This window comes from Caretta caretta, chromosome 2 (assembly GCF_965140235.1).
Source record: "Caretta caretta isolate rCarCar2 chromosome 2, rCarCar1.hap1, whole genome shotgun sequence".
Lineage (NCBI taxonomy): Eukaryota > Metazoa > Chordata > Testudines > Cheloniidae > Caretta > Caretta caretta.
Window position 1 is genome coordinate 40,515,376 of NC_134207.1, and position 25,469 is coordinate 40,540,844.

At 43.5% G+C, this 25,469-nt stretch overlaps 1 long non-coding RNA gene across 1 annotated transcript; it reads right to left on the reverse strand.

The window, feature by feature from the left end:
• Window positions 1-2,401: 2,401 nt before the first annotated feature.
• Window positions 2,402-25,345, reverse strand: LOC142070742 (uncharacterized). Its single transcript, XR_012666691.1, has 3 exons — window positions 24,742-25,345; window positions 2,979-4,023; window positions 2,402-2,831 (listed from the first exon to the last, which is right to left on the reverse strand). It is a non-coding gene; the product is annotated as an uncharacterized LOC142070742 (long non-coding RNA).
• Window positions 25,346-25,469: the final 124 nt, after the last annotated feature.

The following is a 25,469-nucleotide window of genomic DNA, read 5'->3' on the forward strand; positions in this document are numbered from 1 at the left end:
CTAAGTTGATATTTTTCTGGTACCACTGACTGTCTCCCTGTCCCCCCCAGTTCCATATTGTTGAGGAATCCACTATTGAGTAGCCCCTGATCCTAGAGAAACCTTCTGACGTGCTCTTCTGTCGTAGACTGCCGGGGGGGTTAGCAACCACTCTTGGTTTTACTAGGGAGGGATCAGACAACTGTTCCTGCTTGAACTCCACAGCGGGAGCTGGGATACTAGTTCCAGTGTTCCTTTTGGGCTCACTCCTCTGTATCAGGATCATCAACAAGTCTCCTCTGTACCCCAGGGCATGCACTCACACTGTCAGGCAGCAGCTCAGAGCTGCCTCTCTGCCTGCCTGCCTCTCTGCCTGTCTCTCTTTCAGCCCTGGATCAGAGACAAGGGCAGCTGCTTTCTACTTTGGGTACCCATACACGTGAACCAGGGCCAGGAATTTAGGTCATTCGACAACCACACCTCAACCAGCAGTTGGGAATATACCCGTACATCCTTAGGCACCTGAATGTCACCTCACTTAAGAAGGATCTGAGCTACTGGGATTTGAAAAGGGTGCCATTATTCCTTGACTGGTCAGGAGTTTATTGGGGATGATTCTTGAGGGATCTACCACCACTGGGATGCTAGAGTGACTTGGGCTCATGTGTCCCTCCACCCCTGGACCCTTTTCCTATCCACCTCCATAGGGAAACAATATTTTCTTGATTCTCCTTTTGGGTCTGAAATGACCAGGTTTACTGAGTTGAGTGTTAGGGAAGGATCGGGTTCAGCTGTGCGCAGAGTCGCTACCACTTGGACCCACTGCAGGTTACCACTAGCCCCTGGTCTCTCCAGTGCTGGCCAGTTTCTTACTTAATGACCAGGCTTGTTGCAATGAAAACATCTCAGATCACAGCTCACCTTCTTAGGGGCCCAGTCAGGGTTCCACTCCCCCAAAAGTCTGGGTTTAGACCATTCCTCTTTCTAGGAGGCGCCCTCTTGGGAGTCAGCTTTATGCTGCTCTCCCTTGAATGTTTTATGCACCCCCTGCTGACTGTCTACAGAAAAATCTTCCAGTTTCCCAGCTATGCAAACTTCCCTGGGATGTTTATCTATTAGCCATGATAGGTGGGGGTGGGGTGGGGGAAGGCAGAGGTGATAGAGTTCTTCGAGACTCATTAATTTGTAGGCCTCCTCAATAGTGGTGACTCCCCAGCCAGCTACCCACTTCCTTATATACCCCTTAATTTGTGTTGCAACCTCTGCATAGTTCAAATTCCCTTTTTTCTGACTCCCTGAAATTTCCTCCTATATGCTTCGGGCATCAAGTTTAAATTTCACTATAATGCTTGTTTACACAGCCCATAATCTTTCCAGGCCTTCCCTGACAGCAGCAGAGCCAGATGCCGCACCATCTCCTGCTCCCCCTAGTTCAATTCACATCCCCTTTCAAATGCATTCAAAAACATATCCATGACCTCCCGGTCCCTAAAGTGAGGAAATAATTTGGAGTCTACATCACTCCCCAAACCAGGCATACGGAGTGTGGCTCTGCCTACCAGAACAGGAGTTTGCTGGCACTGTCTTTGCATGTTGTGCTTGTGCTGTTGCTACATGACCTTCTCTTTTTGCTCATGTTGATGCTTCTTTTCCTTGTGCTGGTGCTCCTTTTCTCAATCTTCCAGCCTTCGACGCTCCAAATCTCTCTCAAATGAAAGTTGTTTCTTCTGAAACTGCAGTGTCTTTGCTCCTCTGGATCACTCACCCTTGCTGCATCTACTTTGTCTGGGGAACCACTTGTAGCACTGTCTTCTTGATTACCAGCAGGCCCTGTAGGAGGAAAAAGACCCTCTTTGTCCTTGTTTGAAGCAGGTGCCTCCTCCTCCTGGCTAGAGACGTAAGCGTGCAGCATGACCACCAACTCTGATTTCTTCTGGATAGGAGCAGACAGACTGCTGTGTGAACACGCTCAGAAGCTGATATGTCATCAGCTGTTCATAACTCATTTTTTCTGTCTCTCTTCCCCCCGCAAAAGACTATAAGACACTTTTCTCCCTGCTTTTTCCTTCTACAGTACTTGCTTTTACTGCTGTGGGCACCTTATTGGCAATTCACATTGTCATAGAGCTCATACATTGCCACCACACTGTCACAGTTTCAGGGATAACTGCACCTGTATTCCCCTGCCATGGTCCCTTGAGGGCACCCACTTAAGGTTTCAGGCTCCCTGCTGTCACCTCTCTTGGGTGGAGACCTGTGTCTCTTTTCCTCCTAACTGGGGGTTTTAAAGTGACACTGCTCTCTGCCTTACATGGTGATACCCCCAGCAAGCCAGTTTGCCTAAACGCTAGCCCCTGTTCATTCTTTCTCTCAGAGGACAATGACAGTGTTTTTATCAGTGACCACACATGTCTTCCAAAGCAAAGTACATTTATTTTCACGGCAAAAGCATTTCAGAGAAAACATGTAAGAAACAATGAACAGATTTAAACTCACAGTAACCATTCCAGCAATCACCCACCAGTCTTACGGAACCTAGTTGGCTAAAGTCTTTACAACCATTCAAGAAGGGCTGGGGTCTCCCTTGGACTCGAGGTCCTGCCTCTTTGTCGAATCAAACAGAAGATCCTGAGTTTTCCCAAACTCAGCCTTTATCTCCCAGATTCTTTCTTTGTCCTTCACTTCTCCTCTGGGACTGCCTTAAACTGGTATATGCAAGTGGCATATGCAACTGGAGGTAGTACTTCTCTGGAGCAGTTTACAGTCTCTGGGACTGTAGTAATCACTCCCCTTTGGTTTCAGTTCCTGGAGAAGCTGTGGTAATCCTTCTCCCTGAGAGCTGCATACAATCCCTGGCCCACAATAAACATAAAACATTCATAAATTTAATACAGTTTGGTCCCTAAAGATACAGCATGTGGTTGCAATATCTGTCACGCTGACATCAACACGTGACACAAGGATTGGAAGCCCTAACCATATTCATCTTGTGCCCATACCTTATTCTGCTCCCACTGCCTTCCCTTCATCTGCAGCTTTGACAACTCAGAAAACTGGCTCCATCACCTGTCACAGCTGAATAGAGGCCTGTTGAGATAGTACTCAGTTGCTTTGGCCACTCTTCCCAGGGCTGCCATCCCAACCCCCAGAACAGCAAAGAACACAGAAATAGAATGAAAAACACAACTTTATCAAAAACATTGCAGAGTGTTTGCTGTTTTCATTTTGCTTCACAGTGTTTAATCTGAAAAACACAAAGGTTAGTTGGCAAACAAAACATCAGCTGGACCTTTAAGGAATTCAAGTCCCATCTCTGACTTGTGACTGGTTTCTCCTGCTCCACAATTGTGAGACTGAGATAGCAGGTGACTAAGAACTAGGCCTCCTGGGAGACATAAAAAGAAACTTTCCTCAATGTAGAGAGCAGTTTCTTGCTGGGAAAGTGGTCAGACCTGGTGTGGGGCTTTTCTTCAAGAGAGCTGGGGAAACACTGTGCTCAGCAGGTGAAGTAGAAAAGGCCCATGAAGAGACATAGTAGCACAGAAAAATGCCAGGGAGGAATGAAGTAAGGTAAGAAAGAGGCCGTGGTCAATGCACCTCTGGTGTGGCCTGGAGGACCAGTGTTAGTCCCAGTCCTTGTTTAGAGATTCCAGGGGCTTCTGAGAGTGTGAGAGGAAGCCCACATGTATCAATAGGGCAGAGACCAAGACAGACCCTTGTAGGAAAGGACTATTGAGTGAGCCTGGAGAGGGCCAAAGAAGAAACTATTGAAGCCACAGAGGCCTGACGGATTCCTGAGCCTGGAGAAGGACAAATGTTATCTTGAGCTTGGACTCTTTGTTTACCCTGAAAGTGGAGCGCTGTTGGTGAGTTTGGCCAGAGAGCTAGGTCCCAAATCACTCTATCAGCCTACGAAGGCCATTGTATGAGGAGGAAGTGGTGAATCATTGCTATATATACATACACACTCAGCAATGCACTTACTTTATGGGGAGTTGGCATGACAGTCTGTTGCCTCAGCAGCATCTCCCACATGTCTGAGTTCTGAAAATGAGAGCACAGCAGAGCTTCATTAGTTAAGGTTAAACAAGGTTAACCTCGACCTTTCTCTAGTTCCCAAGGAGAGAGCTCTTAAACAAATACAATAACAAAATTAGTTAAAGTAAAACAACAAAAACTGCAGTCCTATTTTATTCAAAGCATAATGTCTATAATTTATTAAATAAGAAGTGCTAGATATTGAAACCTATGAGGGTGTGAACGGATATTGGGGCCATGTAAGTACCATAAGTAGTGTAGGAATACTTAAAGTCAGCTCACTTTAAAATGGATAAAGAAGAAAATTCCACGTTCCCCAGAAAAAGTGTTATTTCTAGAGCCTTTAGATGTATACCATTAAATAAAAATGTGAGAAATACTGGAGCTCCCATAAACAATATCATGGGCGAAGACTAAAGTGGTACAAATCCACAGTAGACACAGTCTAAGTCTGATCCAGTTCAGCATTAGACTAATCTTGTGTTTTGTTTTGTTTTTCCTAATGTCAGAGAGAAGATATATAAAAACGGAATGGAGCTGATGTTTACTTTATAGCTAATGGTTCCCCAAATCTACAAGAACTTCTAAAGAGTAGATAAAAGCAGCTGCACATGTGATATAGGAATAAACATCCAGAAGAAAACACAACTGTAATCAAAGTTCCAGCTGCTCTCTACTTAATTCTTATCTGCATTCTTTTTAATCAGGCACATTTTTATGTCAAAGGCATATTTCCAACAGCTTTTGTCCATATATATATATATGTCCCTTGAAATATTACAGAAGTCCTGTTTCATATCAACTTCAGTGACAATGTACACTCTTTTATTAACTTTCTTCTCATCATCCCCCATTTTCCCTCTGGGCCTCTCTTTTGCATCTGGTGTGTCTACTGGTGCTCAAGATGACAAATACTGATAACTGTGAAGCTGCAATGCTGCGTAGTTCTATAAGGCAAAGCCTAGCCAAGGTTAGTCATTGATTTATGTGGTATATTCTGTTCAGCAGTGCAAGGTTTTTTCTAATTCCATACCTTTTAATCCTCACCACCTTCAACTTAGAGGGTGTCAGATTTCCATCTTATTATTGCAGCTGTGATTTCCTAAAACTAAATTCCAGTTTTTTGAATGTAGTTACTCATTTTTTAAAATCAGTTCAGATTAAAATAGTCAATTTTTAAGAGACTGGACTCTCAATGTGATAGTAGTTGAAAGTGATTGTTTGGTCAACAAATGGCTGATATAATCAAAGTCAAATCAGAGATTTTGAAATGAATGTTTTTACCCTATTTTCCACAGATTTTTACCATGTATCGTCAATATTTTGACAATATTGAGACATTAAGCCAAGGATTCACTTTATGAAAGGAAGTTGATATGAAATACAGATGGCAGAGCAAAGCTTGTGGAGTGGTGCTGGAACAATTTGTATAGTGGGGTGCTGAGAGCCATTGAACCAAACTGTAAACCATTTATATGATGGAAACCACTTCAAGCAAGGGAGTGCTGCTGCACAGCCAGCACCCCTAGTTCCAGCACATATAAGCTTGTGTGACCTTGAACCCAGAGCTGCAGAAGCAGCTATGTGCCAACCCTCCATTTACCAGCCTGTTGACAATTGCTTATCCAGGACCCATGAAGCCTAACCCCAGTTTGAGGTTCCGTCCCTGACTTCCTATTGGCAGAGTCCCAGAGCAGCTGATTGGCCTGCTGTGGCTTTACATTTTTTTTTTTTTGTTAATGTGACCTATATGTGGTGATGTGGGACAAAATGCATAGTCTTTGTGCTCCCCTGCAGAGCTTGGTCTTGGGGCTAGGGACACAAACACTTCTCTCAAACTCCACCTAAATGAAGACACAGCTGAGGGCCATCTCCTCTAATTCTTTGTTGGAAGTCCAGGTCTTCTGTCTTTTCAGCAGTGAAGTCGCCTACACTGCAAACCTGCTGATGTTAACATCATGAAAGGATAGCTTTCTGTTCTGATCAGTGATCCTTGGATTGGGTATTTGTCACCATCAGAGTTTCACGTGCAAGCAGAAATGTTCTGCTGGGAGCAGGAGTGGGGCCTTGGCCACTGGTAGTCTCTTAGTAGAGATGAAATATTATCTAGAGTTCTCTGACTGTAATAGTTCAGTCATCAGGGGTTGTTGTTGGGGTTTTTTTTCTATTTGTTTTTGGTAACTGAACAAGGTCACCTGACTAAATACTCCTGCAGTTCAAGTTTCTCCCTGTACTATATTCTCAAATTCATCCACACTGTAGAAGCTAATCATCTCTTCTGACTATATAGCAATAATAGTGTTGTCAGCAGATGAAGTTTCTCAAACTGAGCACTGTATCCAGTTCCATGAAAATTGCCAGACATGGTCTGCACAGAATTATCTAAACTCTTAGGATCAAATCATAGCTAACTGAAAGCCTGAGATGCAGAACTCCAGTCCCATGCTGCACTGAGATGAAAGATGGTCCAAGTTCAGGCAACCAAGGGGCCCATAAAAACACACCTTTAGGCAGGATGGCCTTAGATTTCATCATTAGGAATCAAATTAAAACCATAAGTAAATAGACAACTGTCTGCAGCATCATGAGTGAAAGTTTGTATAGGCTCCCACAAAATGCATGTAATGTTTCATGGGCTCATTTAGATTCCTGTTTATGGTTGGCCTCGTCCCACTGGTGCTTTTGTTTCCCATGAGACTGTGGTTACAGAGTGCCTGTCAGTTTCTAACTTGTGCTTACATTTTTCTTCTTCTTCTTCAGTGACAGGGGGCCTTGATCTTTATTTGAAGGTTGATCTGGCTAGTTTCTAAAGGCATGTCATTTTTCCTACTATTTTTGATGTACTCATCTATCTTGTAAATTCCCACAATTATGAAGATCATCCAAAGGCCTCCTCCTAGAGAAGACAGCCAGTGATTTTCTGAAAATCAGTCAGCAGAAGGCATCCAAAGAAGATTGCTTTCAGCCTCTCCCTGAAGCACAACCTAACCATGAACTCCACTGTCCTGAAAAGTAAGAAACAATTCTTAAATTCAGGTTTCTACTGTTCACTGCACCAGGACTGCTTAGTGCTACCATCAGGCAGAAGCATGACTACAGTCCTACTCAAGATGTAGCAAAACTCTTTCTCAAATCCACATGTCAAAATGTAATACTTGGACATATGGTAAAAGTTGAAGTGCCAGTAATGGCTGCACTGAGAACAGACGCTTCCTTCTGCAGCTGCTTCTCCACACTCTGTCACAGGTTTTCAGTTGTTTCAAAGTGGTTTTCAGGTGGTTATTTGCTTCTTTCACTGTTATACAGCTTGCTGGCCTTTGGGATATAATTCAGGTCCAAATCTATCTGGCATTTGGTGTCAACCCAGAATGAGTGGAATTCTGGGAGTGGTAGTTACTCTAACTGATGTTTGTTGTAGGCTACTGGGAAGCTCACTCTCAGTAATGGTGGGTGAAGAGGTAGGAGTTATCTCTGTTTGCAGAGATATATACAAGGGGTGAAGTATTGGCCCTGCTTAATTTAATGAGAGCTTTCCCGTTGACATCAATGGACCAGAATTTCATGCAAAATGAGGAAACTAATAAGAGCTCTGGGTATCCAATCTAAAGGCCAGGGAAAGCCTGAGAAGAAGCCTAAAAAGACAGATGGGTAAGGCACTCTGATAATATGGTGTTGTGGATAATATAGTTGACCAAAGTCAGGGACTTCCATAGCTGTAAGGAGGTAGCCTTGTACGAAGGGAAGCAGGAAGAGCTTATGGTAACATCTGATGTTTGTTTTTTTTATTATTTGGAGCCTGATGCTCATGGAAGAGGGAGGGTATGAAAGCTCCACTTGGACTCTGAGGGATCTTGAGGGCATTGCTGTATTGACAGAAACCCGCCCCCTGCCCCACATTGCCCTAAAAGGGAAACTGTAGTGGAGCATGAGGAGATCTAGATGAACGATCACTTTTGATTTGAATTTCTTGCTTTCTATGGACTTCTGTTACCCCAGAATGGAAGGAATTTTGCTTTAGCTGGAGAGCTATGGTACTTACCAGCAAGACTATACTGGGACTATAGCTACACTCACACAGTAAAGATAAGAGGCTTTCCTAGACCCACTGTATGTTGGGGGGAAGGGCTGATAACTTTATATGACTCGGCAGGCAGAGAGATCACCTGGAAATAGTTATGGTACTGAGTGTGGAGTGCTGGTTTGATCAGCACTTTTGCTGAGGGAGAGAAGTGTTGGTCAGTAGCTTGGTGGAAAAGCTATTCTCTTCAGCCTTGCAAGAGTCTTGTGTAACCTACTGGTGAGTGTGTCACAGGTGCCAATCTGTGACAATCTACAAATGAGTTATTACACTTGCCAGCTGTAGAGCTTTAGCTCAAGCTGTAGCAGTTTCAGCTTCTAGGGCTGGATGTTCCCAGTTCAAATCTCAGTATATTAGTTAAGATTGTGGCTGTCACAATAGTACTAGGTGTATGGCCACCTGTAATACTGGTAAGGCTACCAAAGTCGCTACTAAGTGCCAGACTACTAATACTTCCCAATCTGATGTGCATTTTGGAACAAGGAATGCAGATCCTATTTGAATGCAGAACAAAACTGGAGATGGTATTTTAAATAGGTAGGATAAGCTCTCTCCTCCAGAAACAGAATGGTGAATAATATCTTTTTAGTAGCTTAAACAGACTAGTTTTAGAGACTAATTATTTTTGTAACTGACACTTAGCATAGAAACTGAACACAACAGGCAAGACCCACACTGGTGTAAATCAGTGTAGCTCAGCTGCTGACTTATACCACCTGTGGATCTGGACCAATATATGCATTTATTGATTCAGCAAAATGTAAGGCTAAGGAACCCAAATAACGGTGACAAAGAAAACTACAATGTCTGAATTTACATGAAAAGGTTAATGCTATTCTGGATTTCTTAATGCTAAATTACACATACACAAACAAGCTTTCTGGAATCCATTACCTCCACTGAAAGACACTATCTAAAAATCACAGTGTAAGAGATGATGACTAATAGGCTCAAGTCTTTAGAACAGACTTCCTAGCAATACGAGAAGACTGCAACAAACAACCATAGACACCTGTTTTTCTTAAAACACTCTTTTAGCGGAAGTCACCCTAGCTGAATTAAATTTGTTTCCCTCGGGTCTGCATTTTCTTTGGCTAAGACAACAGCTGCACCATGTGGAGATGATCCACAAGAAGTGTAACACATGTTTGTGATTGCCGTATCAGCTTTGACAGACCTAAGTACAGCGCTCGTTAGCTGCCTCTTCCCAGGAAGCCAGTTTATAATCTATGCAACATCTTGCAAAATAGTAGCCCTAATACATATAGCTTTATTTATTTCTTGCACATGCTGGTTCACTAAAACAAACAGAAAGAACAGGCTATTACTTATAGCAATAAATATTGCACTAATCACCAGCATTCTCAATGGCATGTAAAAATAGGAACCAAATAGGAGGACTGGTTAATTATGTACAATCTTCAGAGGTCCCATAGAGCTAAAATGAAATCCAGTCCTGCAGACACACTCACGCTATCAGAATTTTCAATATCTCTATTATTTCAAAGTTGTAGAAATATGCAGTAAACTTAACCTCTCCATGAAATTGCTGAATTCCTGGAAAATAATGAACAACCAATGTTCACGGACAGGTTTTTTTTTCTACTTAGAGAATGGGTGCCAAAAGTTAGGCTTGTGGTGTCTCCATGGGCTTTGGATCAGGGTATTAAAGCCACTTTTGAGACATCTAACTAGGAGCTTTTGGGTGTTCAGCATTCTTGAAAATTGGGTCCGCTTAGAGACCCAAAACCAAACCTAGCAGCTTAACTTCAGACACTCTCTACTTTGCAAGTCTCTCATAAATGTGAAATAGGTATCCATCATACAGAAAGGGAGTCTGAATACATGTCTAACACTCAGATTTTTATTCCTTTCTCCCCCTCTAAAAGGCACTCTCTGTGTCAGTTTCTCATTGAACATTTTTGGTATTCAAATAAGGCAAATTCTATTTACGAATGAAGTTAAAGGATTAAAAATTGCTATTGTCAATAGGATAAGAATAGCTAAACACTGAATATGCAGCAGATTAGACAATATAATTAATGACAAACTCAAGGATGAGGCACTAATACTTCAGAATCCTCCAGTTCAAGGGTATACAAAATATTGAATTCCATCTTATTTAGAGGACACAGAAACACAAGGAATGCTCACAAAAGGAGTGATGCACTTGAATTTTAAAGTGACGAAGGCCAGATTTGCTCTAGAAATTTCTGCCAGTATAGTAATGTCTGTTAGGGGGATGACTTCTTTTGTTTTTCACAGCATTTCTGCATGGGCAAAAGCCCTACTATAGACGTAGCTAGAGATAGAGTTTAATTTGCTCAGGCAGTTGGTTCGGAAAACTGAATATTGGCAGCTCTCTGGACTGTAAAGTCAGCAGAACTGTCAGTTGTTTCACAAACATAGCACTTACTTTACTTCAGTTGTGAGACAAGTGAGAGAGACACTTTAGAACCATGGATAGGGTTTGATCAAAGGCTAGTCCCATAACTGGAGCTGACTCTAAGCAATTTTTAGCAACTCAAGGTGCAGGCCTCAAGATAGACAATGAGCTCTCCAGTAGTTTCTAATTGAAAGAACACTGCAGTCAACTAGTTTCCTCTACCTATTGTTGCAACCTTACAATCACACTTCCTATATTAAAAAAAAAAAAAAATGCTTCTCCTCCAGCTGTCCTGTGAAAGGTTAGCAAGAACAGGGGAAAATGACATTCTGTACAATGGAAGGATTGAAACTAACTAGACACATCGTGCTGCCCTTAAAAATGCCTGCCTCCAACTTCCAGGCCTTCATCAATGCCCCTGCCACCTACCCTCTTCAAACTCCCTGAGCTGGCTGCTGGATTGCTGTTTGCAGCGTAAGACACGTGACAGAGTAAAGGCGATATTGTAGGAGGAACAGAAGGGCCAAAGGCCTAGGGCAGTGGCTCTCAAAGCTGGTTCACCGCTTGTTCAGGGAAAGCCCCGGGCGGGCCGGGCCGGTTTGTTTACCTGCCATGTCCGATCGCGGCTCCCACTGGCTGCGGTTCGCCACTCCAGGCCAATGGGGGCTGTGGGAAGGGCGGCCAGCACATCCCTCAGCCCGCGCTGCTTCCCGCAGCCCCCATTGGCCTGGAGCGGCGAACCGCTGCCAATGGGAGCCGTGATTGGACAAACCTGTGGACGTGGCAGAGAAGGAACAGCGGGAACTCTCAGCTAGTGAATTAAAGGAGGCTCACTGACTGATGGGTCTGTCAGTTCTGAGAAAGCTGACAGCCCACCATTTGTGCCAATGAAATGTGTTCACATAAATAGCTGAGGCAAAAATCATTGTGAATTAGTCATTCCTTAACTCCTGTATATTGTTTTTATCCTCCACATAGCCACCAATTTTTTTGGAGATAAGTACCACTTATTATCTAATATTCCAGCGTGGTTGGTAACTGATTGGAGGACTTCTGTGTGTGGCTGTGAAGGGGAACAAGCAATTAAGGCGCGGGGAGGAGAATATGTCCAAGCATGGTAAATGTCTCTAGCCTAGACAAGTTCATAGTAATCTTAGGTCCTATTACTAACAATAGGAGGTAAATTTTTTCCAGACAAAAATAGGAGTAACCAAGTTGATGGTGACCCTTAAATATCAAGAGCAAAATTGCTACCACTGTAGTGCAGATTAGAACCTGTTTTTCCAGTTAGCTGCCAACAGTAATGCTCAATATACATCCTACTCTGTTTCAGAGTTGTTTAATATATTATAGCATAATAGGAAAAATAGCAGATGGTTTTAAGACTTGAAATTAAATGATTAGTCAACTTAAAATCCTATATGAACAAATATCCTTACCTGTAGTATAAATACTTTGGTTATTAAAGTAACTTAGATTAGGAAACCCAACTAATTTATTACTCTGCCGCCCTTCCTTGTATTGAGCAGGACCTTACTCCATGAGTATTCACACTGATTTCAATAGGAATAAAGGGTGTCAGACTCTGACCCTAAATTTGCTGCTTCTTTACTTTTTGTATCACAACTTGGACAAAGAAAATCAGTAAGATCGATTCCACTTTTTTATGGTCAATTTCTCTTTACACCACAATAAAAACTGTAAAAACTGCAAAAACACTGCAAGGAATGTTTGTTTAACTTCAGTGTAGTTCAGAAAAAAATAATGGAAAGGTTACTACTCCTAGGTTCTTGTAAACTTTTTTTTTTTAAACAAAGCTAAATTTTGAGCCAAACTTAAGTTGTCAGTGTCCCTTATAATATCTGGTACATTTATAACTATTTTATGACTGACAAGGTTAAGGAATACATAACATTCTTAGATAAGCCTGCAAGGTTACTTCATTTTAGACATGATAGCTAGGATCTTTTGTTCCCTTTTGGGCAATAGAAAAAGTACATGTAGAAGTTAGTTCTCCTTATCTTCTGTATAAACAAGCCAGGATTCTATCCAAGGCCTTTTTCTTAACTTTCAAAATCTCAGTTTACTGTCAGGCAACTGCAACACAAAATACATTAAGACATGGAAATAATGTATTGACAGTTTATTAAACTAGTTATTCCAAATATTACACATTTTAGTTAAAGCACATCACTTAGGCATTTAATGCCTGATCCAACAACTGTTGAAATAAATTTCAATTGATTTTAATGGAGTTAGATCAGGTGTCTGTATATTAATCAATACACAAACACCTATGTTATGTGAATAATTTTTTTTAAAAGGAGACAGACTTAATCTTACTTTTAAATATTTGTTAGTAACACCTTTAAAAACATAAAAATGACTTTTTCAAATTTTTGTCCTGTGCAATTTATTATCACTTCTATACAAATAAGACATTCTGTAACTTGCTAGTTGATGTGCTCCAGTATAATATTATGTTCCTCTTAAAAATAACTGCACTTGTTGTCATAGATGCTGACTCCGTGGGTGCTATAGGTCTGAAGCCCCCATGGGGGAAAAAAATAGTAGATGCTCAGCAGCTCTGTGGATCAGCGCTTTCTCCCCTCCCCCCGAGTGGCTTGCCAATCAGCTCCTCCCTCCGTGCCTCCCATGTGCCATGGATCAGCTGTTCAGTGGCGTGCAGGAGGTACAAAGGGGAGGGGAAGGAGTGAGGGCAAGAAGAGGTGGGGCAACGGTGGGGACTTGGGGAAGCGGTGGAGAGGGGGCAGGGTATGGGGTGGAGCGGGGGTCGAGCATCCCCTGGGAACACAAGAAGTTGTTTGTTGTTACTGCTAATTCTTCAGAGGAATGAATGATAATACATATTTGTAATCTGACGGATTGGATCAGCTGCTTGAAAGGAAAAGCAGCCATTCAATGATCCTCTGCCAGGTTTTAGGCTGGGTCTAAACAAAACTTTTTCTGCAGATCCCTCACCACTGCAAACTCTGATGTAGCTGTACCATTGGTAGAAACTGTGGGAGTATCACTGTATATTATCCACCAACTTTTTCACCTTCATGTTGTCTAGATACCAGTGATCCAATAGTATACGTCTCCAGATCTCCCTTACTGGAAAGTTATGGCTAGGGAGTGGATTCAGAGGTACTATGTTTTTCACCTTTCAAGTGCAAACCATATCTCCATCTCCCTAGCTATAAACAATACTGTAGTGGGCATGCTGGCTCCGTAATGAGCACTGCTGTCTTATTACCATACTCTACAGCAAGTTGGAGCTGACTTCTGCAGCAAGGTCCCCAAGTTTACATGGCTGTGGCAGAAGTGGGATTGCATGGATTACTCCAATATTTTGGGGTAAAAATTACTGAAGTTTAGGTAAGTGACTATGAAAATTAATAATTGATCATGTAGCATATTATTCTTTTTATCTCTTTTTGACATTGAATATTGTCCCTCCATTTACATTCAGAATGCATAACTAAATTTTAGAAACTCTCTAGGGAAAGCTGGAAGTTTTGGCAGGTGAGTAAGGGGAAGAGCATTTGGAACAAAAGAAGGCATCTGCATTGATACTCAATTAGATCTATCCGTGGGCTGATTTGAGAATTTTATGACACAAAGGGGGCCATTTGTGCAGAAGGCTGATGACCCGAAAAAAAAACCCCACCCCAAAACAACCACACTTCAGGTGCCAATAAATAAAGACCTTGATTGCAACATAAGTATTAGTGTTCCTATATTTTAACAAAGATCAAAATTATTACCCGTGTTTGTGGCAACCTCTAATTGGAGAAGTGGTATCGATGATCTCTGGCAAACTTTGTGAAGAGAGGTTTGTAGGAGGTCAGGGCAAGGGGCATGCACTGGTGGAGATGCTAATCTGCCAGGCGATTGCAATGTTGGTTTTTTAATAATGTTTATGGTAGAAAACTCAGATTTTCAGAGGTATGTTGAACCAAACATTGTTAAAAGACAGATAGCTAGATTCTGGCTATTTTGAAATTGGTCAGCATATTGAGTCCAGAAATCACAAAGTCCTACTTCTCTCAATTTTGTCTTCAAGACATCTGAGCTCTGGAGCCTTAAAATTTCGAATTGAAAGGCACCTTCAACAGTTGAATCAAGAACGTTCTTTGCTTCAGAAGGGCAAGGCCCATTGGTAGAGACAACAAACAGATCACAAACAAATAAAAGCAAATCCTTTGGAATTTTAAAATTCTCAAATCACATTTTAAAATTTTTGATCAGATTATTTACGAATTCTTGCATCGTTTTCATTGAAGTTTCATTTGCAGCAACAACATGCAGTGTGGGAAAGTGTAACATCTTTCCTGTTAAGTCTGTCGGGAGCTGCAAGTTGAGGGAATTCAAGTGACCAGTAATATCGTGCAGAAAAGCTACCTGTGTCATGGGTGGGGGAGGTGTTGCAGGGTGCAGCCAGTGGCCTGTGCTCCCCACTGCCATGCTGGAGCCTCCACATTTATTTGACAAATAACATTTGCAGAATTTTACAATATTGTGTGCAAAATTTTTATTTTTTGGCACTGAATTTTTAATTTTTTGGTGCAGAATTCCCTCAGGAGTAAGTTTTAGTTTGTATGGCAATGATTTTTGGATTTCCTTATTTTTTAAATGTGAAACTATTTAATATGGCATTGTCATAAATATAAAGGGAAGGGTAAACCCCTTTGAAATCCCTCCTGGCCAGGGGAAAGCTCCTCTCACCCGTAAAGGGTTAAGAAGCTAAAGGTAACCTCGCTGGCACCTGACCAAAATGACCAATGAGGAGACAAGATACTTTCAAAAGCTGGGAGGAGGGAGACAAACAAAGGGTTTGGGTCTGTCTGTGTGCTGCTCTTGCCAGAGACAGAACAGGAATGGAGTCTTAGAACTTTTAGTAAGTAATCTAGCTAGGTATATGTTAGATTATGATTTCTTTAAATGGCTGAGAAAAGAATTGTGCTGAATAGAATAACTATTTCTGTCTGTGTATCTTTTTTGTAACTTAAGGTTTTGCCTAGAGGGGTTCTCTATGTTTTTGAATCTAATTACCCTGTAAGATATCTACCATCCTGATTTTACAGGGGGGATTTCTTTATTTCTATTTACTGCTATTTTTATTAAAAGTCTTCTTGTAAAACACTGAATGCTTTTTCATTGTTCTCAGATCCAAGGGTTTGGGTCTGTGGTCACCTATGCAAATTGGTGAGGCTTTTTATCCAACATTTCCCAGGAAAGGGGGGGTGCAAGTGTTGGGAGGATTGTTCATTGTTCTTCAGATCCAAGGGTCTGGGTCTGTAGTCACCTAGGCAAATTGGTGAGGCTTTTACCAAACCTTGTCCAGGAAGTGGGGTGCAAGGTTTTGGGAAGTATTTTGGGGGGAAAGACGCGTCCAAACAGCTCTTCCCCAGTAACCAGTATTAGTTTGGTGGTGGTAGCGGCCATTCCAAGGATAACGGGTGTAATATTTTGTACCTTGGGGAAGTTTTGACCTAAGCTGGTAAAGATAAGCTTAGGGGGTTTTTTCATGCAGGTCCCCACATCTGTACCCTAGAGTTCAGAGTGGGGGAGGAACCTTGACATGGTGGCACAGTGGTGGGATTAACCTGAAATCATTTGAGATCCAGTTGAGATTTTTTGAACTAGAAATACAGATTTTAAAAAGGAAAATTTTTTTTTCTTTGGAAAGAAAGTCCAGAAAGCAGCTTTGAAACTGAAAGCAGCTTGGTTTCTCTCTGCTTTGTGGCCAAGCAGAGACAAAAGGGGATTATCTTGTGAATTGCAGGTTTTTTTTGCCTGGAGGCAGGGTACTTAACTCCTGCAGGGAAATCTTCCAATCCAGAGGTTTTTTTTTCTTTTCTTCCTAAAAGTAAATAGGGGGTGTGTGTTCTACCCATTTGCTTTTTCTTTGGGCTGGGTAAGCAGGTTTCCAAGCAGTTGGAGGTTTTTTGCTTTAATTTGGGCCCAGAGCAGAGACAAGGGAATTGTCTTTTTCTGTAGGCTGACAATCACTATCAGAGAATAGGTATTCTATTGCAGCACAGCAAAATTTTACAGCCAAGTTTTGTTTGTTTATTTCTAAACCTCAGGTGTAAAGTTAGTTAAAAACAGAGAGGTTAGAATGACCAAATCCTCAGCTCAACTACAGCTGGAATTAGCCAAATTTCAGGCTGAGGAAAGACAAAGGGAACATGAAAGACAGATAGAACTCATGCGGCTGGAGAAGGAGGTACAGGAGGCTGCCCACAAGAGGGAAATGGAGGCAAGGAAGCATGTGGAGGAGGAGAAGGAAAAAGAGAGGAAGCATGTGGAGGAGGAGAAGGAAAAAGAGAGGAAGCATGTGGAGGAGGAGGAGAAGGAAAAAGAGAGGAAGCATGTGGAGGAGGAGGAGAAGGAAAAAGAGAGGAAGCATGTGGAGGAGGAGGAGAGGATAAAGGCCCAGCAGAATATACCAACAAACCCTAGCAATCCTTCTCCAGGTACCACTTCCCATCCCAGAAAGTTCCCCACCTACAAGGCAGGTGATGATACTGAGGCCTTCTTAGAAAACTTTGAAAGGGCCTGCCTTGGGTACAACATCTCTACTGACCAATACATGGTAGAGCTGAGGCCGCAGCTCAGTGGACCCTTAGCTGAGGTGGCAGCTGAAATGCCTAAAGAACACATGAACAAGTATGAACTGTTTAAATCCAAGGCGAGAGTCAGAATGGGGATAACACCCGAGCAGTCTCGTCGGAGGTTCAGAGCCCTAAGGTGGAAACCAGACATGTCATTTACCCGACATGCCTACCACATTGTGAAACATTGGGATGCCTGGATATCAGGAGCAAGTGTTGAATCTCCAGTAAATTTGCCCTTCCTAATGCAAATGGAACAATTCTTAGAGGGTGTTCCTGAGGAAATAGAAAGATACATCCTAGATGGGAAACCCAAAACTGTAATTGAGGCAGGAGAGATTGGAGCCAGATGGGTGGAGGTGGCAGAGAAGAAGAAAACTGGTCGCAGTTGGAGCGGAGACCAGAAGGGACCACCCCAGACCACACCTTATTACCGGGGGCCGCCCAAAGCCCCACCTACCTCCCAAAGAACCCTCCAGACCCCTTATCGTCCCACCACCCCGTTCTCCAGCAACCCTCCTCGCCCCAGTGACCCGTCAGCTGGACGATGTTTTAAGTGTAACGAGCTGGGGCATGTAAAGGCCAACTGCCCCAAGAACCCCAACAGATTACAGTTCATTGCACCGGAATCACACCAGAGGTCCACAGGCCCAGATACCTCCCAGATACCCTTGGAGCGGAGGGAAACTGTGAGTGTGGGCGGGAAGAAGGTCACCGCGTGGAGGGACACCGGAGCACAAGTGTCAGCTATCCATGCTTCCTTAGTGGACCCCAATTTAATCAACCCAGAGATCCAAGTGACGATTCAACCCTTCAAGTCCAACTCTTTCAATTTGCCTACAGCCAAGTTGCCTGTCCAGTACAAGGGCTGGTCAGGAATGTGGACTTTTGCAGTCTATGATGATTATCCCATCCCCATGCTGTTGGGGGAGGACTTGGCCAATCATGTGAAGCAGGCCAAGAGGGTGGGAATGGTCACCCGCAGCCAGGCTAAACAAGCCGTGAGGCCTAGCTCTGTTCCGGAAACTTCTATCAGGACCCAGTCAGAGGTGATGGACCCGGACCCCAGGCCAATGTCTGCAACAGCAGTAGTGGATCCAGTCCCAGAGACCCAGACGGAACCAGTCCTAGAACCGGAACCAGCCGAACAACCAACACCAGACCCCGTGTCAGCACTGAATCCAGTACTTGCAACCTCAACACCAGAAGGCCCCACCGAACCTGAACTGGCAGCAGCCGATAACCCTACACAAGAGGCTCAGCCGGAGCCTGAATCCCAACATAGTGCACCAGCGGAGAGCGGTTCACAGTCAACAGAAACAGCTCCATCCCCTATATCGCTTCCAGAGGGACCAAGCCTAGGTCCACAATCCCATGAGGAACTGATGTCCCCAGCATCAAGGGAACAGTTCCAGACCGAACAGGAAGCAGATGAAAGCCTCCAGAGAGCTTGGACGGCGGCACGGAGCAACCCACCGCCTCTCAGCTCTTCTAATCGATCCAGGTTTGTTGTAGAAAGAGGACTTTTATACAAGGAAACTCTTTCTGGTGGACACCAGGAAGACTGGCATCCTCAGAGACAGTTGGTAGTTCCAACTAAATACCGGGCCAAGCTCTTGAGCTTAGCCCATGATCACCCTAGTGGCCATGCTGGGGTGAACAGGACCAAAGACCGTTTGGGGGGGTCATTCCACTGGGAGGGAATGGGCAAGGATGTTTCTACCTATGTCCAGTCTTGTGAGGTGTGCCAAAGAGTGGGAAAACCCCAAGACCAGGTCAAAGCCCCTCTCCAGCCACTCCCCATCATTGAAGTTCCATTTCAGCGAGTAGCTGTGGATATTCTGGGTCCTTTTCCGAAAAAGACACCCAGAGGAAAGCAGTACATACTGACTTTCATGGATTTTGCCACCCGATGGCCAGAAGCAGTAGCTCTAAGCAACACCAGGGCTAAAAGTGTGTGCCAGGCACTAGCAGACATTTTTGCCAGGGTAGGTTGGCCCTCCGACATCCTCACAGATGCAGGGACTAATTTCCTGGCAGGAACTATGAAAAACCTTTGGGAAGCTCATGGGGTAAATCACTTGGTTGCCACTCCTTACCACCATCAAACAAATGGCATGGTGGAGAAGTTTAATGGAACTTTGGGGGCCATGATACGTAAATTTGTAAATGAGCACTCCAATGATTGGGACCTAGTGTTGCAGCAGTTGCTCTTTGCCTACAGAGCTGTACCACATCCCAGTTTAGGGTTTTCCCCATTTGAACTTGTATATGGCCGTGAGGTTAAGGGGCCATTGCAGTTGGTGAAGCAGCAATGGGAGGGATTTACACCTTCTCCAGGAACTAACATTCTGGACTTTGTAACCAACCTACAGAACACCCTCCGAACCTCTTTAGCCCTTGCTAGAGAAAACTTACAGGATGCTCAAAAAGAGCAAAAAGCCTGGTATAATAAACATGCCAGAGAGCGTTCCTTCAAAGTAGGAGACCAGGTCATGGTCTTAAAGGCGCTCCAGGCCCATAAAATGGAAGCATCGTGGGAAGGGCCATTCACGGTCCAGGAGCGCCTGGGAGCTGTTAATTATCTCATAGCATTCCCCACCTCCAACCGAAAGCCTAAGGTGTACCATATTAATTCTCTAAAGCCCTTTTATTCCAGAGAATTAAAGGTTTGTCAGTTTACAGCCCACGGAAGAGACGACGCTGAGTGGCCCAAAGGTGTCTACTACGAAGGGAAATGTGGTGGTGGTGTGGAAGAGGTGAACCTCTCCATGACCCTTGGGCGTATGCAGCGACAGCAGATCCAGGAGCTGTGCACTAGCTACGCGCCAACGTTCTCAGCCACCCCAGGACTGACTGAACGGGCATACCACTCCATTGACACAGGTAATGCTCACCCAATTAGGGTCCAACCTTACCGGGTGTCTCCTCAAGCTAAAACTGCTATAGAACGGGAGATCCAGGATATGTTACAGATGGGGGTAATCCGCCCCTCTGGCAGCGCATGGGCATCTCCAGTGGTTCTAGTTCCCAAACCAGATGGGGAAATACATTTTTGCGTGGACTACCGTAAGCTAAATGCTGTAACTCGCCCAGACAACTATCCAATGCCACGCACAGATGAGAAACTGGGACGGGCCCAGTTCATCTCTACCTTGGACTTAACCAAGGGGTACTGGCAGGTACCGCTAGATGAATCTGCCAAGGAAAGGTCAGCCTTCATCGCACATCTCGGGCTGTATGAATTTAATGTACTCCCTTTCGGGCTGCGAAATGCACCCGCCACTTTCCAAAGACTTGTAGATGGTCTCCTAGCGGGATTAGGAGAATATGCAGTCGCCTACCTTGACGATGTGGCCATATTTTCGGATTCCTGGGCAGACCACCTGGAACATCTACAAAAAGTCCTTGAGCGCATAAGGGAGGCAGGACTAACTGTTAAGGCTAAGAAGTGTCAAATAGGCCTAAACAGAGTGACTTACCTTGGACACCAGGTGGGTCAAGGAACTATCAGCCCCCTACAGGCCAAAGTGGATGCTATCCAAAAGTGGCCTGTCCCAAAGTCAAAGAAACAGGTTCAATCCTTCTTAGGCTTGGCCGGTTATTACAGACGATTTGTACCGCACTACAGCCAAATCGCTGCCCCACTGACAGACCTAACCAAAAAGAAACAGCCAAATGCTGTTCAGTGGACCGGAAAGTGTCAGAAGGCCTTTAACAAGCTTAAAGCGACACTCATGTCTGACCCTGTACTAAGGGCCCCAGACTTTGACAAACCGTTCCTAGTAACCACAGATGCATCCGAGCGTGGTGTGGGAGCAGTTTTAATGCAGAAAGGACCTGATCAAGAATTCCACCCTGTAGTGTTTCTCAGCAAAAAACTGTCTGAGAGGGAAAGCAACTGGTCAGTCACTGAAAAAGAATGTTATGCCATTGTCTACGCTCTGGAAAAGCTACGCCCATATGTTTGGGGACGGCGTTTCCACCTGCAAACCGACCATGCTGCACTGAAGTGGCTTCACACCGTCAAGGAAACTAACAAAAAACTTCTTCGGTGGAGTTTAGCTCTCCAAGATTTTGATTTTGACGTCCAACACATCTCAGGAGCTTCTAACAAAGTGGCTGATGCACTCTCCCGTCAAAGTTTCCCAGAATCAACTGGTTAAAATCGTCCTTGAGATGTGGAAATTATTGTTAGTCTTTATGTACTTGGTAGTATGTTTAGAGATGCATGTGTCTTATTAACTCTGTTTTTCCTAGAGCTCCAGGAAGAAATCCCAGCCAGTGTTTCACCCTAGCTGAGATTTGGGGGGCGTGTCATAAATATAAAGGGAAGGGTAAACCCCTTTGAAATCCCTCCTGGCCAGGGGAAAGCTCCTCTCACCCGTAAAGGGTTAAGAAGCTAAAGGTAACCTCGCTGGCACCTGACCAAAATGACCAATGAGGAGACAAGATACTTTCAAAAGCTGGGAGGAGGGAGACAAACAAAGGGTTTGGGTCTGTCTGTGTGCTGCTCTTGCCAGAGACAGAACAGGAATGGAGTCTTAGAACTTTTAGTAAGTAATCTAGCTAGGTATATGTTAGATTATGATTTCTTTAAATGGCTGAGAAAAGAATTGTGCTGAATAGAATAACTATTTCTGTCTGTGTATCTTTTTTGTAACTTAAGGTTTTGCCTAGAGGGGTTCTCTATGTTTTTGAATCTAATTACCCTGTAAGATATCTACCATCCTGATTTTACAGGGGGGATTTCTTTATTTCTATTTACTGCTATTTTTATTAAAAGTCTTCTTGTAAAACACTGAATGCTTTTTCATTGTTCTCAGATCCAAGGGTTTGGGTCTGTGGTCACCTATGCAAATTGGTGAGGCTTTTTATCCAACATTTCCCAGGAAAGGGGGGGTGCAAGTGTTGGGAGGATTGTTCATTGTTCTTCAGATCCAAGGGTCTGGGTCTGTAGTCACCTAGGCAAATTGGTGAGGCTTTTACCAAACCTTGTCCAGGAAGTGGGGTGCAAGGTTTTGGGAAGTATTTTGGGGGGAAAGACGCGTCCAAACAGCTCTTCCCCAGTAACCAGTATTAGTTTGGTGGTGGTAGCGGCCATTCCAAGGATAACGGGTGTAATATTTTGTACCTTGGGGAAGTTTTGACCTAAGCTGGTAAAGATAAGCTTAGGGGGTTTTTTCATGCAGGTCCCCACATCTGTACCCTAGAGTTCAGAGTGGGGGAGGAACCTTGACAGGCATGAATATCCTAGACTACTCAGGGAGCTGACTGAGGAGATATCTGAGTGATTATCTTTGAAAAGTCATGGAAGATGAGAGAGATTCCAGAGGACTGGAAAATGGCCTATATTTGCCTCATCTATCAAAAGGGGAATAAGGACAACCTGGGAAATTACAGAGAAGTCATCTTAACATCTGTACCCGGAAAGATAATGGAGCAAATAATTAAGCAATCAATTTGCAAGCACCTAGAAGGTGATAATTGACAGTCAACATAGATTTATCAAGAACAAATTGTGTCAAACCATCCTAATAGCTTTCTTCGACAAGGTAACAAGCCTTGTGGATGGGAGGGAAGCAGCAGATGTGGTATCTTGACTTTAGTGGGGCTTTTGATATTGTCTCGCATGACCTTTTCATAAACAAACTAGGGAAATATAACCTACATGGAGCTACTATAAGGTGAGTGCATAACTGGTTGGAAAACTGTTCCCAGAGAGTAGTTATCAGTGTTTCACAATCAAGTTGGAAGGGCATATCAAGTGGGGTCCTGCAGAGATCAGTCCGGGGCCTGGTTCTGTTCAATATCTTCATCAATGATTTAGATAATGGCAGAGAGCGTACACTTATAAAGTTTGCGGACAATACCAAACTGGTAGGGGTTGCAAGTGCTTTGGAGGATAGGATTAAAATTCAAAATGATCGGGATAAACTGGAGAAATGGTCTGAAGTAAATAGGATGAAATTCAATAAGGACAAATGCAAAGTACTCCACTTAGTAAGGAACAATCAGTTGCACACGTACAAAATGGGAAATGACTGCCTGAGAAGGAGTACTGCAGAAAGGGATCTGGGGGTCATAGCAGATCACAAGCTAAATATGAGTCAACAGCGTAACACTGTTGCAAAAAAAAAAAAGCAAAAGCAAACATCATTCTGGGATGTATTAAAAGGAGTGTTGAAAGCAAGATGCTAGAAGTAATTCTTCTGCTCTACTCTACACTAATATGGCTGCAACCAGAGTATTATGTCCAGTTCTGGGTACCACATTTGAGGAAAGATGTGAACAAATTGGAGAAAGTCCAGAGGAGAGCAACAAAAAAGATTTTAAGTCTAGAAAGCACGATCTATGAGGAAAGATTGAAATAAATGGGTTTGTTTAGTCTGGAGAAGAGACGACTGAGCGGGGACATAACACTTTTCAAGTATATAAACGGTTGTTACAAGGTGGGAGAAAAATTGTTCTCATTAACCTCTGAGGATAGGACAAAAAACAATGGGCTTAAATTTTGGCAAAGGATGTCTAGGTTGGACATCAAGAAAAACTTCTTAGCTGTAAGGGTAGTTAAGCACTGGAATAAACTGCCTAGGGAGTTTATGGCATCTCTTTCATTGTAGGTTCTTAAGAGCAGGTTACCTGAGATAGAGAAGCTGTTTGAAGAAGAGGAGTTTGTTGATTATCAGTTGATGCACAAATCGGAGATCCCTCAGTGTGTATGGGAGGAGGCAGCACTACAAAGTGACACAGATAACAATACTGTGCAATACAGGATGGACACTGGGGGTATATCTTAGCAATGGCAAAAGCCCTAGTGGTCTTCTCAAGTTTCCATTACAGAGTAGGGTTGCCAGGCTTATCTTAGTTTTACCCACACTTAAATGCAGGAGAAGAGAGAGTGTTCAGTCTTGTTCAAAAATTAAGACACCATTCAGACCCAGCCTTGGACTAGATGGGACACTGTCCCCTGTTTTTTTCAAGTGAAGCTGGCAAATCCTGAGCCATGTTTCAAGTTAGAGCCACCCAAAGAAATTATAAGAACAGCAAAGGGGGCTGCATGGCAATATAATAAAGCACATGAATAAAATGTGAAACTTAAATTAGATATTAAAATAAATGTGGAATCTGAATTTTTTATGTATGGTTTATTTTCAAATTAATTAAATTAAATTCAGTTAACTTAAAACACAATACATTAAATGAATGTAAAAATAAAGTATTTATTTTGGAATCTGTTTACTTTAGTTTGCTGTAAATGTAATAAAGGTAACAATATACAAACCAAATAATATTTGTACTATAATGAGGAGTCTGGTGGCACCTTAAAGACTAACAGATTTATTTGGGCATTTATTTAAGCTTTTGTGGGTAAAAGACCCACTTCTTCATGCATCTGAAGAAGTGGGTTTAGGAAGAAGTGGATTTATTACCCATGAAAGCTTATGCCCAAATAAATCTGTTAGTCTTTAAGGAGCCATGGGACTCCTTGTTGTTTTTGTGGATACAGACTAACACGGCTACTCTCTGATACTTTGTACTGTAAAGTGTTTTTCAAATGGATGATCACTGTAACAAGGTGACATGCAAAATAAACATTGTTGTATTGTTAAAAGTTTTTTCTTTTTAAAACTTACATTTAAAAATAAACTGTTTGTACATTTCTCTTGTTCTGTTTAATGACTGTGCCAAAACCAGGGGTTATGAACTGGTCCTCAGGAATCGCCAACAATCCAGGTTTCAGCCAATAATTGTTTATATTAACATCCACTGGTTTGCATTGCCTATAGACCTGCCACCTGCCCGAGACTTTAGCATGAATTAGGAGATGTCAGTGTTTCAGATGCACTATTAAGTAGCGTACATTTTAAATCAAACTATCCCGCGTTGGCTGGATTGAAAACCGGGACTAGTGTAGCCAAGGGCCGAAGATGACCTAACGCCCCCTGGAACGTCTCACTCTTCAGCCTCGACTCCCCCCTGGGTGGGGCGGTGAAGCTTGCTCTGAGGGACAGCCGGCCCGGGGCCTCTCGGGGAGGCCGCAGCTTTATCGCCATCTACCAGCTCTGCCAACCCTCGCGCCCAACAAAACCTGGACTTGTCCCGCAGCCTCACTTCTCCCGCCATGGCAGTGTACAGGGGTGACCGCGGAGGCCCCGACACAGGGCTGCCCGTGCCCATCACCCGAGTGGTTCCCTCAGGCCACCGGCCCCAGGGGCGGAAGAGGCGGCAGTGGGAAGTAGGCTGTTGCCGCTGGGGACTACATATCCCAGCATGCCCCGCTCGACAGCTAGTAACCGGGAGGAGTGGTGCATGCCGGGAACGAATAGTTCTACGTCTGCTGCGCTGCGCACGCCATTGTTCC